Source organism: Calonectris borealis, chromosome 3, assembly GCF_964195595.1.
Source record: "Calonectris borealis chromosome 3, bCalBor7.hap1.2, whole genome shotgun sequence".
NCBI classification, from domain to species: Eukaryota; Metazoa; Chordata; class Aves; order Procellariiformes; family Procellariidae; genus Calonectris; species Calonectris borealis.
The window spans coordinates 37,688,646-37,703,728 of record NC_134314.1 but is presented as its reverse complement, the minus strand read 5'-3'; positions in this window follow the sequence as shown (position 1 = coordinate 37,703,728).

The window sequence follows — 15,083 nt, the reverse complement described above, 5'->3', positions numbered from 1 at the left end:
GATGTTCTTTCTTATATGTGCTTTAAAATGCTCTATCACTTGTTTCAGTGAATTTCCCTAGTTCCAGTATTGCAGGTTTCGGTGAATAACAGTTCAGTTTATCTACCACCTACATGAGTTTTTTTAAATCCCCCTTAGCTTTCTCCTCTCCAGATCGAAGAGTCCTGTGTTTTTGTAGTATGTCTAGCCTCAACAGGGAAGAACAGAAGGTTTTAAGCCTGCCACCCTCTGTCTCATCCTGTTTCCCACTCCAGAATGGCCATCCTTTCCTCTCATTTCAAGTGTGATGGAAAAATAGATAGCGCCGATGCTACTGGAGGGGAGTGGGCAGGGATTGGTAAAGAGGTTTGATTTTGCCTATCGTTGTGGGACAGCCCTGTGTTGACAAGGCTCTTGCATATATCCCAAGCTCTGTACCTAAGCCCTGCAAACAACTATCCCCACAGGACCGCTGCTCTCACAGGATTTGTGACAAAGCAGTTCATTAAACCCATAATATTGACATACCTATGAGTGAGAGGCTCAGTGCACTCTTTCCCCATCCACACTCTGACTGCCAGGGCTGGAAGCTATTCATGATGGTGCTGGTGTAAAGCAGTTTCTTCAAGGGTGACATTGAGTGCTAGTGAGGCTCCTCAGCAATAGATCATCTTTTGAAAGTCCATCGGTTGAAGATGGATGTGCCTCTTTGTCTTTACAATTTTTTAAACTGCTAGTGCTTAACACTGTCTAACATGTGCTTAGTAATATATATTTGGCCAATTTTCTGCTTGTCAGTCTGGAAAATCAGCATGGAGTCATCTTTCAGTATTGAGCTTTGTACACAGCTAATGTTAAGGGAAAACACGGGATTGTTAACAAAGACAAAGAGCATGAGCTGACATTATTTCCTTCAAGCTTCATTCAGCAGGAATACCCTGTCAAGTGGAGCACATTATTCCCAAAAGCATTTTGAAAATGAGTGGGTGAACATCCTCTATCATTCTGTAATACTTGTTAAATATCAACAATTCTGCTGGGAAGGACGTACAGCATTGAAGGTGTGGCTACAGGCCTGACACTCCCAAGCAAAGGGCAATACAACACTTTTGTAATTTTTCAGTTACGTCTTTGTAAAATAAATAAAGAATAGTTTAAGTGGGTGAAAAGCTGGACAGAGCCTGGCCCAAGTTTACAGCTGAAACGTATGCACATGGAAAATAGAGGACAGAGTCTTCTCCAAGCAAAATAATCTGCCTATATTTGTCAATGGATCTGTAGTACATCATTTACAAAAGCAAGAGTCTTACAAAAGTTTCCTTAATGGCTTCCTTAATTATTCTATTTAATGAGTGTCTAGGAGGTTGCTTCAGTCATTGGTGAATTCCAGTGCTGTGTTTCTATTCCTGCCTTGTCTTCAGGAATCCTGTAAGACAAGAAGTCAAGAATACAAAACAGTGATGAAGAAGTGGTCAGTGGCTGGAACTTGAAGGAAAATAATGAATAAAAGAATTACCATGATTTAATATGTAGGTACAGTGCTGGAAAAAGGCACTGCTCCCAAGAGCAGAGGGAAGATGGTTTACTGTCCTACTGCCCGACACGATTAGTTGGGTTGTGGATTTCTTCCTTTTTTTGCTGGTCCTAGTGACGAGAACATACACTTGATAGAGCCTTTTCATTCAGTATATATTGAGCTGTATCCTCACATTTTGAAAACAGCAGAGAATAATGTATTACTAGGCAATCTAATATCAAATGATGAGCAAACAATTCAGGAATAAATTAAAGTCCCACTGAACCCAAATTGCTGCTTAAGCTGAACAAGCTATGAAAATATAATTATGTTTCGGGAGTTCATCTTGTCTTTCTGAATAACTCTAAATATTTATTTCACAAATCTGTTCATAGGTGGGTTTTTTTTAACTTTCCTAAGTCAATTAATACAATATAACATGAGAGTACGCACAGTATAACAGTGCCATAACACTAGAGATGCAAGTTCATGTTTCTTTTGTTAATGCAGCTCTAGAAAGAATACTCTAATGTGTTATAGACTACTAGGGCATCATTGCTTTGCAATGAAATCCTGGTTGTCTGAATCAGGTGACATCAAGGATTTGCAGCTAATTGCAAATCAATACAAAAGTGGAAGATAATAGTAGAAGCAGCAGCTTGTTGGAGAGAGAAGTTTGGGTCACAAGTTTTTAAATACTGAGGTTCTATTGTGTAATTAATCTTTCTCTTCACAATGTAAAACAGGTATCTGCTGTAAAATAGTACTATTCATTTTTTCTTTAGGAAGAAAAGTATTCATGGTGGGAGTCAAAAGAAGCAGGAAAGTTATTAAGAGATGCTAACAAGGTGGTTCAATGGGCTTTATTCAGAACATGCCAGCAGAATCCTTTTTGCTTAAAAAGAGAAATGCTTTTTTCCTACTGACAATGTCTGAGTCCCTAAAAATCATAGACCTTAACTGTACAATCTGATCCATATCAACAGAGTGTTATATGCATGAAAAATGCTCCTGAAATCCATGCTGCTGACAGGGGTCCATTATGCTGATCACCTTAGAGAATCTGCCCACCAAGGTTCATTTCTAGTTCACTAGTTTAGGCATGGAAGAGAGACATGATTATATCTGCAGTCAGCCCAAAAACATTAGCAGCACTGATGCTGTTAGTTCAAAAAGAAATTATTTGTAAACAAAAGTAGAGTCTCTATGATCTGATCATTAATGTCAAGAGAACACAGTAAGCATAGCTGCAATTTTAGAGCAGGCAATAGCGCTCTACAGCTCACTAGCGGAATTATTTTCCTTTTAATGTCAAACCAAATGTGCTGCTAGAGGATGTTCAACACAATAACACAGAGCACTGCATTAATTCTTTGCTTAGCAAAGGTTGAACTTCCCAAGAAAGGAGGACAGCAATAGCCAAGAGCTAGAAATCCATCCCAGTGAACTCCTTCTGTCTGTATTTCTCCACTTCAGCAAGAGCTTTTGAATTTTAATCTCTTGGTCTCCATTCCACATACTTTTTTTCAGATTATAGAATTAATGCAGGAAATGTAGTATCTTAATGGCTCAATGTCCAGATGGAAGTCGGTGATGAGCGGTGTCCCTCAGGGTTCTGTATTGGGACCAGTACTGTTTAATATCTTCATCAATGACACAGACAGTGGGATCAAGTGCACGCTCAGCAAGTTTGCAGATGACACCAAGCTGAGTGGTGTGGTCGACATGCCTGAGGGACAGGATGCCATCCAGAGGGACCTGGACAAGCTCGAGAAGTGAGCCCATGTGAACCTCAGGAGGTTCAACAAGGCCAAGTGCAAGGTCCTGCACCTGGGTCGGGGCAACCCCTGGTATCAATACAGGCTGGGGGATTGTCGCGAATGAGTGGTTTAGAGGCCGCTGAGATCAACAAGCGGCCCAGATCAGCAAGTGGCCCAGGGAAGAAGGGGGGTATGAATGCACCACCACAGGGATGAAGGGATTGAGGGCAGCCCTGCCGAGAAGGACTTGGGGGTACTGGTGGATGAAAAGCTGGACATGAGCCAGCAATGTGCGCTTGCAGCCCAGAAGGCCAGCCGTATCCTGGGCTGCATCAAAAGAAGCGTGGCCAGCAGGTCGAGGAAGGTGATTCTGCCCCTCTCCTCTGCTCTGGTGAGACCCCACCTCGGGTACTGCGTCCAGCTCTGGAGTCCTCAGCACAGGAAAGACATGGACCTGTTGGAGCAGGTCCAGAGGAGGGCCACAAAAATGATCAGAGGGATGGAACAACACTCCTGTGAAGAAAAGCTGGGGTTGTTCAGCCTAGAGAAGAGAAGGCTTTGGGGACACCTTATTGCAGCCTATCAGTACTTAAAGGGGGCTTATAAGAAAGACAGGGACAAACTTTTTAGCAGGGCCTGTTGCCACAGGACAAGGGGGAATGGTTTTAAACTACAAGAGGGTAGATTTAGACTAGATATAAGGAAGAAATTTTTTACAATGAGGGTGGTGAAACACTGGAACGGGTTGCCCAGAGAGTGGTAGATGCCCCATCCCTGGAAACATTCAAGGTCAGGTTGGATGGGGCTCTGAGCAACCTGATCTAGTTGAAAATGTCCCTGCCCACGGCAGGGCAGTTGGACTAGATGACCTTTAAAGGTCCCTTCCAACCCAAACTATTCTATGATTCTATGATTCTTCCTCATAGTCTGTCTAATGATGGGCTGTACATGGCTCATTCTGGACCCCAGATATAATACATGGTCTTAGAGACCCACATCAGTTTTCATTTCTCTCTTTTCCTTTCATAATTACCGCTGAAAATATAAAGTGATCCTAGGAGTGAACAGAATAAACCACTTCATTTCTGCAAGAGGACAGGAGGAAACACTCAGCAATCTTTTCTCCTCTTCTCAGGTTTATGTGTACAGCATTGCCAAAGCTGGAGACTTTCTGTGAGGCATCAGCTTCTAGAACTGAACTGCGATGTCGCAGTTGTTCTTTTTTTCTTTGTTTGTAATGTATATTTCTTATACTCATGTTTGGTACAGAGAAGTCTTCAAAGCAAGACCTGAATGCATCCAGCAGTCTTAGAAACCTTTTTTTTTTTTTAATTTATTTCTGAATGCCACAAATTGGGGGACTTTTACATATGTTTGGTTAGAATTAACTGCTGTTAAAATATATGATTCTTGTTCCAAATAATGATTTCACAAATGTTCCCTAAATCTTCAGACCTCTCCTGTCCACAGTGGTGAGGTCACTGTGGACAGGAACTGGTTAAGATAGTATTGGAAAATTTTGCCCTAGCCAAAAATGATAAAACTGATTCTACAAAAATCAAAACAGAGGAGAGAAAGGGACACCCTGTATCTTCTAGTTCAACATGGAGCACATGATATATGAGGACAGGCTGAGAGACGTGGGTTAAGCCACGGGAAAGAAGGTTTAGGGGACTACTAGGGGCTTATAGAGAAGATAGAATCACACACTTCTTCAAAGTAGTCAGAAATAAAGTTGAGAGGCAACAGGTACAAAATGCCACAAAGAAATTCTCACTGGATAAAAGAAGAAAAAAAAAATTCACAGGAGAACGGCCAAGCACTGGACCAGGTTGCCCAGAGTGGCTGTAGAATCTCAGTCCCTGGAGATACTCTAAATTCAACTGGACAAAAACCTAAGCAACCTAATCTAACTCTGAATTTAGGTCTGCCTTTGAGAAGCAGGTTGAACTGAGTGACCTCCAGAGATCCCTTCCAAACTCAATTATCCTACAGTTCTGTTTGTCTCAATTCTCATTTCGCTAAGCTGCACATGCCAAACTTTTTTGTCTCCTCTCATAAAAAATGAGAACCTCAAACTTGTTTTCATCCAAAGTGGTAGATTATAATCTTTTCCTGTGTCAGTCAAGAATCCATAATGAATGGGGTGTACTAAACTCATGTAAATGTTTGTAAGAAGTACATTATCCTATTTACAGATTGATATAAAATAGAAGCTCAGTACATGGAGACACTTCGCACTGAAATGTACACACAGATTTACGACAAAGGAAGATGTTTTACTCCATCTGAAGTCAAGATCAGCCAAGTACAGAAGACACCTGCTCTGGCAGTGTGACATTTCCATCCTTGAAAAGGTGAGTTTGTTCCTAAACCAACAGGAGGGAAATCATTTCTCAAATAACTAAGTGCAACTAATTTTTTGGGCAGGATGACTGAATCTGAATGGATTCCATGGAAACCTTTGAAAAAAACAGTATTGGCTGTAGGAGTTAGGATGCTATACTAGAATGTGGTTTCCACTGTGGGACACAACACATGAGAAGGGCAGACAAGGAGACAGAATCAGTTGTTTTCTCACAAAGTCTCTGAAATAACTTCAGGACTATGTGGCAGCCTATCACTGTCATATCATTGGAATCTGAAACTGGAGTCTGGAGGATTTGTGTTGTGTTGTGTTCTTTAGGAAGCAAAAGGGTACAAAGGAGACTTTGCTGGAGGATTGGGTAGGGAGTTGAACCTGATCGTCTCTTTCTAACTACCTGCTAGAATTGGTTTCTGGATTGAGCTACAAAACACTGACTGTAGAGAGGGAGAGAGATTTTTTTTTTTTAGATGTTGAGCTTGGTACCAGCAGTTTAAGCAGTTTCTTTTTGTTTCTACAAACTTTTGCAGTTGTGACATCTGCTTTACATTTGGAAATAATATTTTATCTCTTTCTTTTGACTTAAGCATCATCTCAAAGTAACGGGCTAAGTGGCATTGGTCCCAAAACTCTCTTATTTAGCAAGACATTTCTTTAGATTGGCAAAGGGACAACGAATCATTAAATTGGGATTTTAGCAACTGTCCAGCCAAAGGAAAAAGGAGTGTATCCTCATGGTAGCTGCAAGAGCTGCTTTGAGAGTTCACATCACAAAGATCAGGAAAGGAATTAGTGTGTTCGAGTGACAGCCAGAAAAGCTGCCTAGACAGTAGCAAGGTAGTAGATGCTGGTCCTGAATGTCCACAGGCAATTTGTGTGCTTGCCTGTGTCTGCAGGCATCCTCCCAGATGACCTTCAGACACAGTGGTGCAGAACATCCACACTGTCCAAAATGAAACCTCCTCAAGCACAGACTGCTCATGTACACATGGCACAGTACTTGGGTCTAAAACATAAAAATAATAATAACTCTGTGTGTGTGTGTGCTTGTGTATGTGGTGGGATGAAGTTTCAGTTCAAAGTGAATGTAAGGACTGTGCTGGATGGAGCCCACCAGAGTGCTGTTTTTATAGCATGATGGTGAAAGTATGTATTGCTTACTCTGGGGCCTGGCATCAGCCCAGTGGAGTTTAAGGGTGTCTTAAGCCTTCTGGGCTAGTGTTGGAGGAATGTGAAGGCCCAAGGAAACAAAACCTGGCAGCTAGAAGCCATCTCTGTCTGCAGGGAACAATCCCTGGGACAAATGATTGCCAGAACTGCACCAGAAAATGGTGGTCCATCCAAAAGAGAGTCCAGGGATAGCTTTGTGTATGGTACTGACACTTCCTGACAGGTCCTGGAATCACATTTGCCTCTTTCATGGTCATATCATCTTGGCACCACATAGTTCTCCTGTGGTCATCTGATGATAACCTGTGAAATAGCAGAGATTCCTGTTCTTTGTTCCTAAGTCTATTGCTTTGCACTTAGCATTGTTAAATATCATTCCATCTTCAAACTCTTCTCCAATCCTCTTTTATACCCTCTGATTCTCTTTCATACCCTCGATATTCAAATCCTTTTCTACGTTAATGTTGCCTCTCAATTTTGCATCATCATCAGATTTCATTAGGATATGCACATTTTCCCATGACAATATATACTACACGAAAATATTAAATTAGAGATCAAGACAGACCAAAGCTGCTCCTGGAGGAATTTTACTACATACTTCCCTCTAGTATTATGACTGTGTTTTCAGCACAAACTCCTGTCATCTGTGTTCTAACTATCCTCTTTTCAGTTCTTATATATCCTGTTCTTCATAAACTGATGATTCTCTGTGTGGCATAGAAAGTGAGTATGCAAGATCCAAGTTGATTAAAGCTATTGTATTTCGAGGGAAAGATAACACAGAGAAAATATTTTTGTCTTAAAAAAAATTGTGTTGTTATCGTGTAATCTACTTTTGGTGAACACAAAACAGATTTTGTTCCATTTATCCCAGACATACTGGCAAAAAAGCAAGTAATAAGCTCAGCTTTGCTACGTAAGACCCCCTTCTTCTTTTCTGATTTTCTTTTTGTTTATACAGCTAAAATTAAAATCTACTATTTTAATTGCCTTTACAAGATCTAATTCATCTTAAATTTCAGCAATTCTTAATTTAGCTCTACACTTTTTTCCCTCCAGGAAACTGTTCTGTCTCTTTTTGTATTTCACTAAGGGTCTGTATTTGTTTCTAATATCCTTTTGAGCGGTTAATTGTCCAGCTTGATTCTGAACCTTTTCATATCAGTTTCTGGACAAAAATACCATACTATTTTTTGCAGTTTTGACTTCAGAAAAATCCAGAAAAATCAAGCATTTCCTTCCCTAAGCACTTCAGTCCATCCTGCTTCATTATATAGTTTTCCCATCTTATCAAAGATTGGCCATTTAAAATCCTCACTGTAGGTACAGATCACTTTTGTTAATCCTTCCATTTCATCACCATTCTTTGCCAGACAACAACGAGCTCCTTGGTAAATTCTCTTAGTCTAAAAGATTATGAGCTCTGTTAGTTTTGGCTATGGTTTACATGTCCAGATGAATGAGTTTGAATGAAGTTGTTTTACCTGAGGCATTTGTTTGTAGAGAAGATGAATGCAGTGCCCCTGGCTTTCCTGTCCTACCTGCATGTATAAACATTTGAGTGTTTTAAAAGATAAGGTCCTGTGGAGGGAGTCATGTAAATGTATATGTCTGAGATAGTCACTGCAGGTTCCTCTTACAGTCCCTGAAAAGAAGCAAACATTTTAAGGTTGCAAATCAGAAATGAATAATTCTAGTCCTTTCAGTGCCTAATTTTGGATAGGGAGGCTACACAGTTAGGTCAGATGTAGGCATCTACACTGCAGATAACTACTGTTAAAGGAGATGAATCAAACTCCTGCTGTGCTTTAACCAGTTGTTTCTGAAACAAACTATTGCACCCATTTCAGTGCTAATGATGTTGTGGATTCTCTTTGCTACTTATTACCACTGCTGGAGACAGGATACTGGGTTACTGGGACCTTTGATGTGATACAATGTGGCATGTTCTTATTGCAGACATTTTTCAAGATAATTATGTCACTTAGATTTTAGTTCACTGATAATTAATAGTAGTGAGATTCACTTGCTAGATAATAATTAGTATTATCCTTCAATAGTCTTGTATATATTAAGTACAAAAGACAATGCTTGCTTAAAATGAAGTGCTGGTCTGAATATCTGCCTTAAGTTATATGGTAAGTTTTGTACAGAATACAATAGTTTCTGGAGACCTCTACATTAGGTAGTGCATATAAGTTGGTGTATGTTCATACAAGGTTATCTACTAAAGATAATTACTCAGTTATCACGCACTGCAAAAGTGATGTGCTAATAAACATACACATATTTGTCTAAAACTATACAGTTCACTTTTAAATTTGCATGGCCATAAAAGAAAAGCACACAATTGCTTTCTTCACACTGAGTCACCCTGATTAACCTTGCTTTCCTATATTCTTAGTGACGCAGTCAATAAACGATTAGAAATTCAACACGTCTTCCTTCAAGCCAGGAATGGCTTTTCCTCTGATTGCCCATACAAAAATTTACTGATTTATTCTAACAGCAAATAATGCAATTAGGTATTTGCTTTTTTTTGGTTATTTAATTGTTAGGTCCAACATACCTTTTCTGTAAATGTATGTCCTGGTTTGTTATTATATTAATCAGATATGTAAAGTAATAAATTATTTCTAAAGAAATATTTCAACTTTTACTGTAAGGCTAAGGAGAGCAGAGAAAACTGCACTGACTATTATATAATAATGAAATACCTTGACATCTAGACCACTTTATGATACTATTATATCTTCAGGCTGACATATAAAGGAACAATAATACCGATATTAAGCAGTATAAAAATATCTAGCGCTACTGACATTTTGACATAAGAAAGCTTAAGGTGATATACAGATACTCAGTGCCAAAAGATTACCTGATTTCCACAAGCTCAGCTGAGGCGATAGTCTGGTGAGGTGGAAGTGAATTTCCCCTAGAAGGTGGTGTGCAGTGATGGAAGGAAAGAGTACCACTTCCATTTCAGGAATAGGAAGTTCTGCATCAGGAAAGTTGCTCACGGACTACTGAGCTGTACAGTCATGCCATTTTCCAGGTAATCACATTTCATCAGCTTAATCCCTTTTTGTCCTTGGGAATATTTCAGCAACATTCATGACAGTGTTTAGGTTTGTAATATTCGCAGAGGCTACTTATTTTAAAATGCTTACTGATTTTTTTTTGCATCAAAATTGTGTCTGGGTTTTTCCACAGTATTATAAGCTCAGCTATGCTCTGGTTTTCACTTGTGATGGGTAACTCTTCACATCTTTTCTATTTATTGATCAGACGGTAAATTTTTAAAAGAGTTAGGTAGTGAACAATAGATAGTAAGTACTATTTGTGGAAAAACAGACTTTCCTTTTATAAATACACAGCTACATCAATGAGGGATAATCTAATGATTGTGGCGAGCATTTAAAACCCATTACATAAAAAAGACAGTTGGGGTACAAGCATAGTTGTATGAGGCAGTTCTTTGGAATTTGAAAGATACATGCCCCTTACTGTAGTTTTTCATGTAAAACTGGCACAAATTTGAATATTACATGGGATGGAGGTGGTCAAAACAGATTAGATTCTATATTTGGTTATATCAAAAGAGTCTACACTGAATTACCTGGTATTAACAAACAAAATCCAGAAGCTATTTAACATATACATGCAGCAATTCTATTACAGACATTACACTGTATTTGCCAGTAACTGATCTTTGAACATTAGCAGCAAGGGAACTTAACAATCAGATGCATTAAATTCAGCTGTCAAGTCATATAGTGACTCACAAGAACTTAGAATGAATTTAGGAGGAAAAAACCTCAAGTAATTCCAGTTCAGTACTTGTGTGAGAAAGAGCAGACTCCTGCCCATTGTGGCTATGATCTCAAGAACTAGTCTGAAAACTAAGTTATTCTTTATGAAGCTCCTGGTTAGGAACACAGGAGGCTGAGAGGAAGGAAAAATAAATTAATTATGAATTTATGATTTTTTTTCCCCTCTTTCTTCAGGTTTCCTTTGGCTTAAAACATAGCAGAAGAGCCCCAGTGCTCTGAGCACCCTGTCAATTATCTTGAAATCTAATTAAACCAAACTTAGTACAATCAGTTCATGCTGTACTACCAGGTAGCTGTATGCATACTCCCCTATTCATCTGTCTGCGTGTTACTCCTCCAACCACTCTTCAAAGAGCAGCTAACACAAAGAGGTGCTGGACAGGGGGAAGGAGGCAGCATCCCAGAGTCTTCATAGAGAATATATTCCCGACCCACCTCCTTCAATTCTGTTGCACTGGATCTAGCAACAGTACGTCTGCAGATTGCAACCTAGGCTCTCTTAGATATTGCATGTAAAGATATCCTAGGACATACTTGGCTCATGCTACTTTTAATTTATCTTACTACGCTAGTTCAGGAGAGCTTTACTGAAACAGACTCATGTAGATTTACCCCCAGCTGTTTGAGGATAGAAAATAATAATGGAATTGGTAATTAGACAAATGCCAGTTTCATTACTTCTGACCTCCATATAGCAGTTCGAGATAAAAGAACAACTGCTCCATACTCCTAGATGAAAAACCATTTAGATCAAGGCTCGGCAAGGAGCCTTGGACAACCTGATATATCCATTCAGAGCCATGACAGAGAAGACCGATTTATCAACATCAGTAAATCCTGATGAATGCCAAGACACACAAGCCTGCTAAATCAAATAAGGGCCTCAACCAGGTTGTGTCTAATAATTGCTTGCTGAAAGCTGAATGCGAGGTAGGACATAATTGATTGGATTCTCCCTCCTCATAGCATAGCATAGCATAGCACAGCCCTAGAGCGAAGGCTGTGAAGGTTTGGGATGTCGAGCAGGAACAGGAAATTAACTTGCAGAAGATATAGGAATGGAATTCTCACCTTCTCCAGCAGGCAAGATCATGTGGGACTTGATGGATTTTTTGACCAACCTTTCCAAGTCCCACAACCTGTTTTGAAAGTGAGGAGCTCTGCACTCTGCTATCCCTACCTGTCCCATTTAGCCCAAATACTGTGAAGTTTCTGTATATACTTGGCAGATATGAGAAATCTGTATTTGTTTTAGGTACTATATGATACCTAATTTCACCATAACAATGTACTGATCTAGAGACGAAAGGGTTAAGTCGCTATTTTGGGCTTGTTAAACAAATCAATGCCCTATTTTGGCTTGTGAAATAAATCAAGCCTTGCTCTGCCAGGGAACAAATGCGATTTTGCGTGACCATGGATATATGTAATGTTGGGCAAGTCGTTTACACGTTCTTTCTCTGTTCCCATTTTTTAAATGGGAATACCAGTGTTAGCCTGACTGCAATGGATTTATGGAAGATATATATGTTAAAGTTTATGACTATGCTGTAATAGTGGAGCTATGTAAGTATCTTCCAACTAGAACAGTGATGCTAATATTCCTCCCACATTTAAGTGAGGTATAGAGCATGTGGATGAACCTGCAGGACCTGTGGCATCCAGCAGGTAGCAGGAGTAAGTGGCAGAGGGAGAGCCATATTTATCTAGCTTCCTGATGTTTCCTTGAGATATAGGTAATATGAGAAAAGAAAATGCTAGGGTCTGCACCTGATGCGTTTGAGTTTTGCCACTGGGATAAAAGTATCTCACACACACAAACACACACGCGCGCGCACATATACACAGAAGAAGAATTCACAGGAATAAGCGAGCTTCCTTTCTTTTATATCAGTTTCTTCTGTGCAGGGGGAAATAGGATCCTGAAAAACTCCATTTCCTTTAATTTGCCAGAAGACAGCTTTCCCTGAGAAACAAGCTTTCAAGCTAGAAGGCAAACCAACTCTAATATTCATCCATCAGTAATCTCCTGTAAGGATTATACATTTTTAAAAGAGAAAGGGATGTATTCTGTGATGATCCTTTTACTTCTCAGCATTTTTCATAGTTTTTCTGTCAAAAAGTACTGCTTCTTTGAGAACACAGTCCTCGTGCAAGTGTGTAGGTGACTAAGATTGTTGATGTTTTTCAAAACCTACTGGTAAAAATCTCCAAATCTCAGAAAAACTAAATCGCAGGCATCAAGGCAATGATAGCCAAGATGCAGCTTATGTAGTTTTGCTGTCTAACATAGAGGGCTTCCCGTTGTAAAATAAGTGTTAGTCTCATTCTTGTAAGTGATCATCTTTGGGGGGGAGGGGAGAAGGACAGAGGAGATACACAGGAAATACAGCCTAACCTTAACAAATATTGAATTTCCACTGACTTGTGCCAACATGCTGCTTGTGCCAGAAAAATGACAGGTGATATACAACATAATTAGTACCCAGCTAGTGGAAGAAAAGGTAAGTGAAAAGAAAATTTAGGGAATGAGTAACCTGTTTCTTATCCTGTGCTTGAGAAAACCCCATGAAACCTGGATCCTGTAGCCACATGAGAAGTCACTCAAAATTCATACGTCATCAGCTGCCACTGTCAACAACAAAGCAGGGCTGCTATTGACATTTCCACAGCCAGAGTCTGTGCTGTGAGCTGCAGGGCACTGACATCCTGCCATAGTGGATTTAGTGAAACTTATAGTGAGACTGTCCCCCTGAATGGGGAACTCCCCGAAAAGTGTTCGGAGCTCAGCATCATGGCTTCCCCTGCTATGAACTACAGTACCCTTTTCTGGGTTCAGTCAGCTGTAGTAAGCAAGAATGAACACTTCTTAGGTTGAGTAAAACCTTGTTGAAACAGATGAATATAACAACTGCTCTTTGTTCAAGTTCATTGTACGGAACTGTGCAAGGGGCCTCATACCAAAACACAGCCACTTGTTACCACTCTAAACAAATGTGTGCCCTGTGAGATCCCACTCAGGAATTTGAACTATCTGGGTGGAGGGCTTAGATAGGTGGAGCTTCTGTGAGTGCTCTTGTGGATGTGTGTGGGTGGGACAGAGAAAAAGAAAAAGGGAGAGGGAAGGAGAAAGGCAGAGGGAGGAAGCAGGAAAAGAACAGAGAAGATATGTTTACACTTTTTTTTTTTGCAAGCTGATGTGAGCTTGCTTTGGTTGTGCTCCAAGCAGACACAACTTGTTGTGCCCACGCTATCAGCAAAGGCTTAGTAGCTCAGGCTTACTAACCATGGCTACACTGTTTATGATTTGGAGCTGACTCATGCCCATCCAGAGTAAAGGGTCACAACTGTGCAGTTAAAACCAGAAGAGACCAGAAAAACAATTCCAGGCACCGACAGAATAAGCAAGTTGTGTCTCCTCCGAAAAGTATATCGATTTTAGACTTGCAGCAGGGTACTGTCCATAAAAGTCTAAATTAATACTAGCACTGAGCCATGGAAATTCATCTTGCAGTTCTTGTTCCCCAATCTAGCAATTCAGCACTGGGCTACACATACTTTCTGGCAAACTTCTATTCTTGGTTTTGAAACTGGAGGACATACTCAGTTACCTGCTCCATAAGTGAGCTAATCTGCATTGTTAGTTTGCTGACTTCAGCTTTCAGCTGTGAGATTGTGCTTGTCTCATTTTTCTATTCTCTGCCATCTCATCCATATTGTGCGACATTGGCTAAATCCAGCTGATATCCATCAAATCAAATACTGATATGCACATTAAAAAAAAAAAAAAGACAGCAATGATTTCAGGCTCCAAATCTGGAGCCTGAATGAGAGTTCAAAATGACAATCTGAAAACCTCGGCTCATTCTGAACATATCTCTGCAAATCTCTCAGCTCTCTTCTGCAGGTGTATGTGAAGCATCTCAGCAACTATTTCCCACCTGCGCCAGCTGAGGTACCAAAAGATGTTCCAAGAGGTACCAAGATGTTCCTCTATCTCCCTGAGAAGAAAGAGGAAATATACTTGGGAAGACTGGTTGGCCTTAGAGAAACATCTGGGAGCTGAGTTCTTCTTTGACAATTTCTGCATTTTATAAGAAACAGTCCATGAAGAAAATTCATGAACAGTTCTTGGAGCAAAAACTAAAAAACTAGATCTCCCCCCTCCTGGGTAAAGGCCCTAAGGCTGAGAAGCCTAGGATCACATCCTCTTTTCCACTGGGTGGAACTCAAAGACTTTTTTCATTCTTCTGGTGCTGATAAATTATTGGCAGTTGCAGCTCCAATAGGCTGCAGATGTCCAGAAATCCTAGCCAAAAGACTACTGATCTCCAGTTTGTAGATCTGCTTCTATTCTTAAAAAGACATTGCTGCCACATGGCCTGAGGAGAGGAGAGGTCCCTCTTACAATGTTGAATGCCTCAGTCCCAGAGCAGAGCTGGAATTACAGTCAGCAT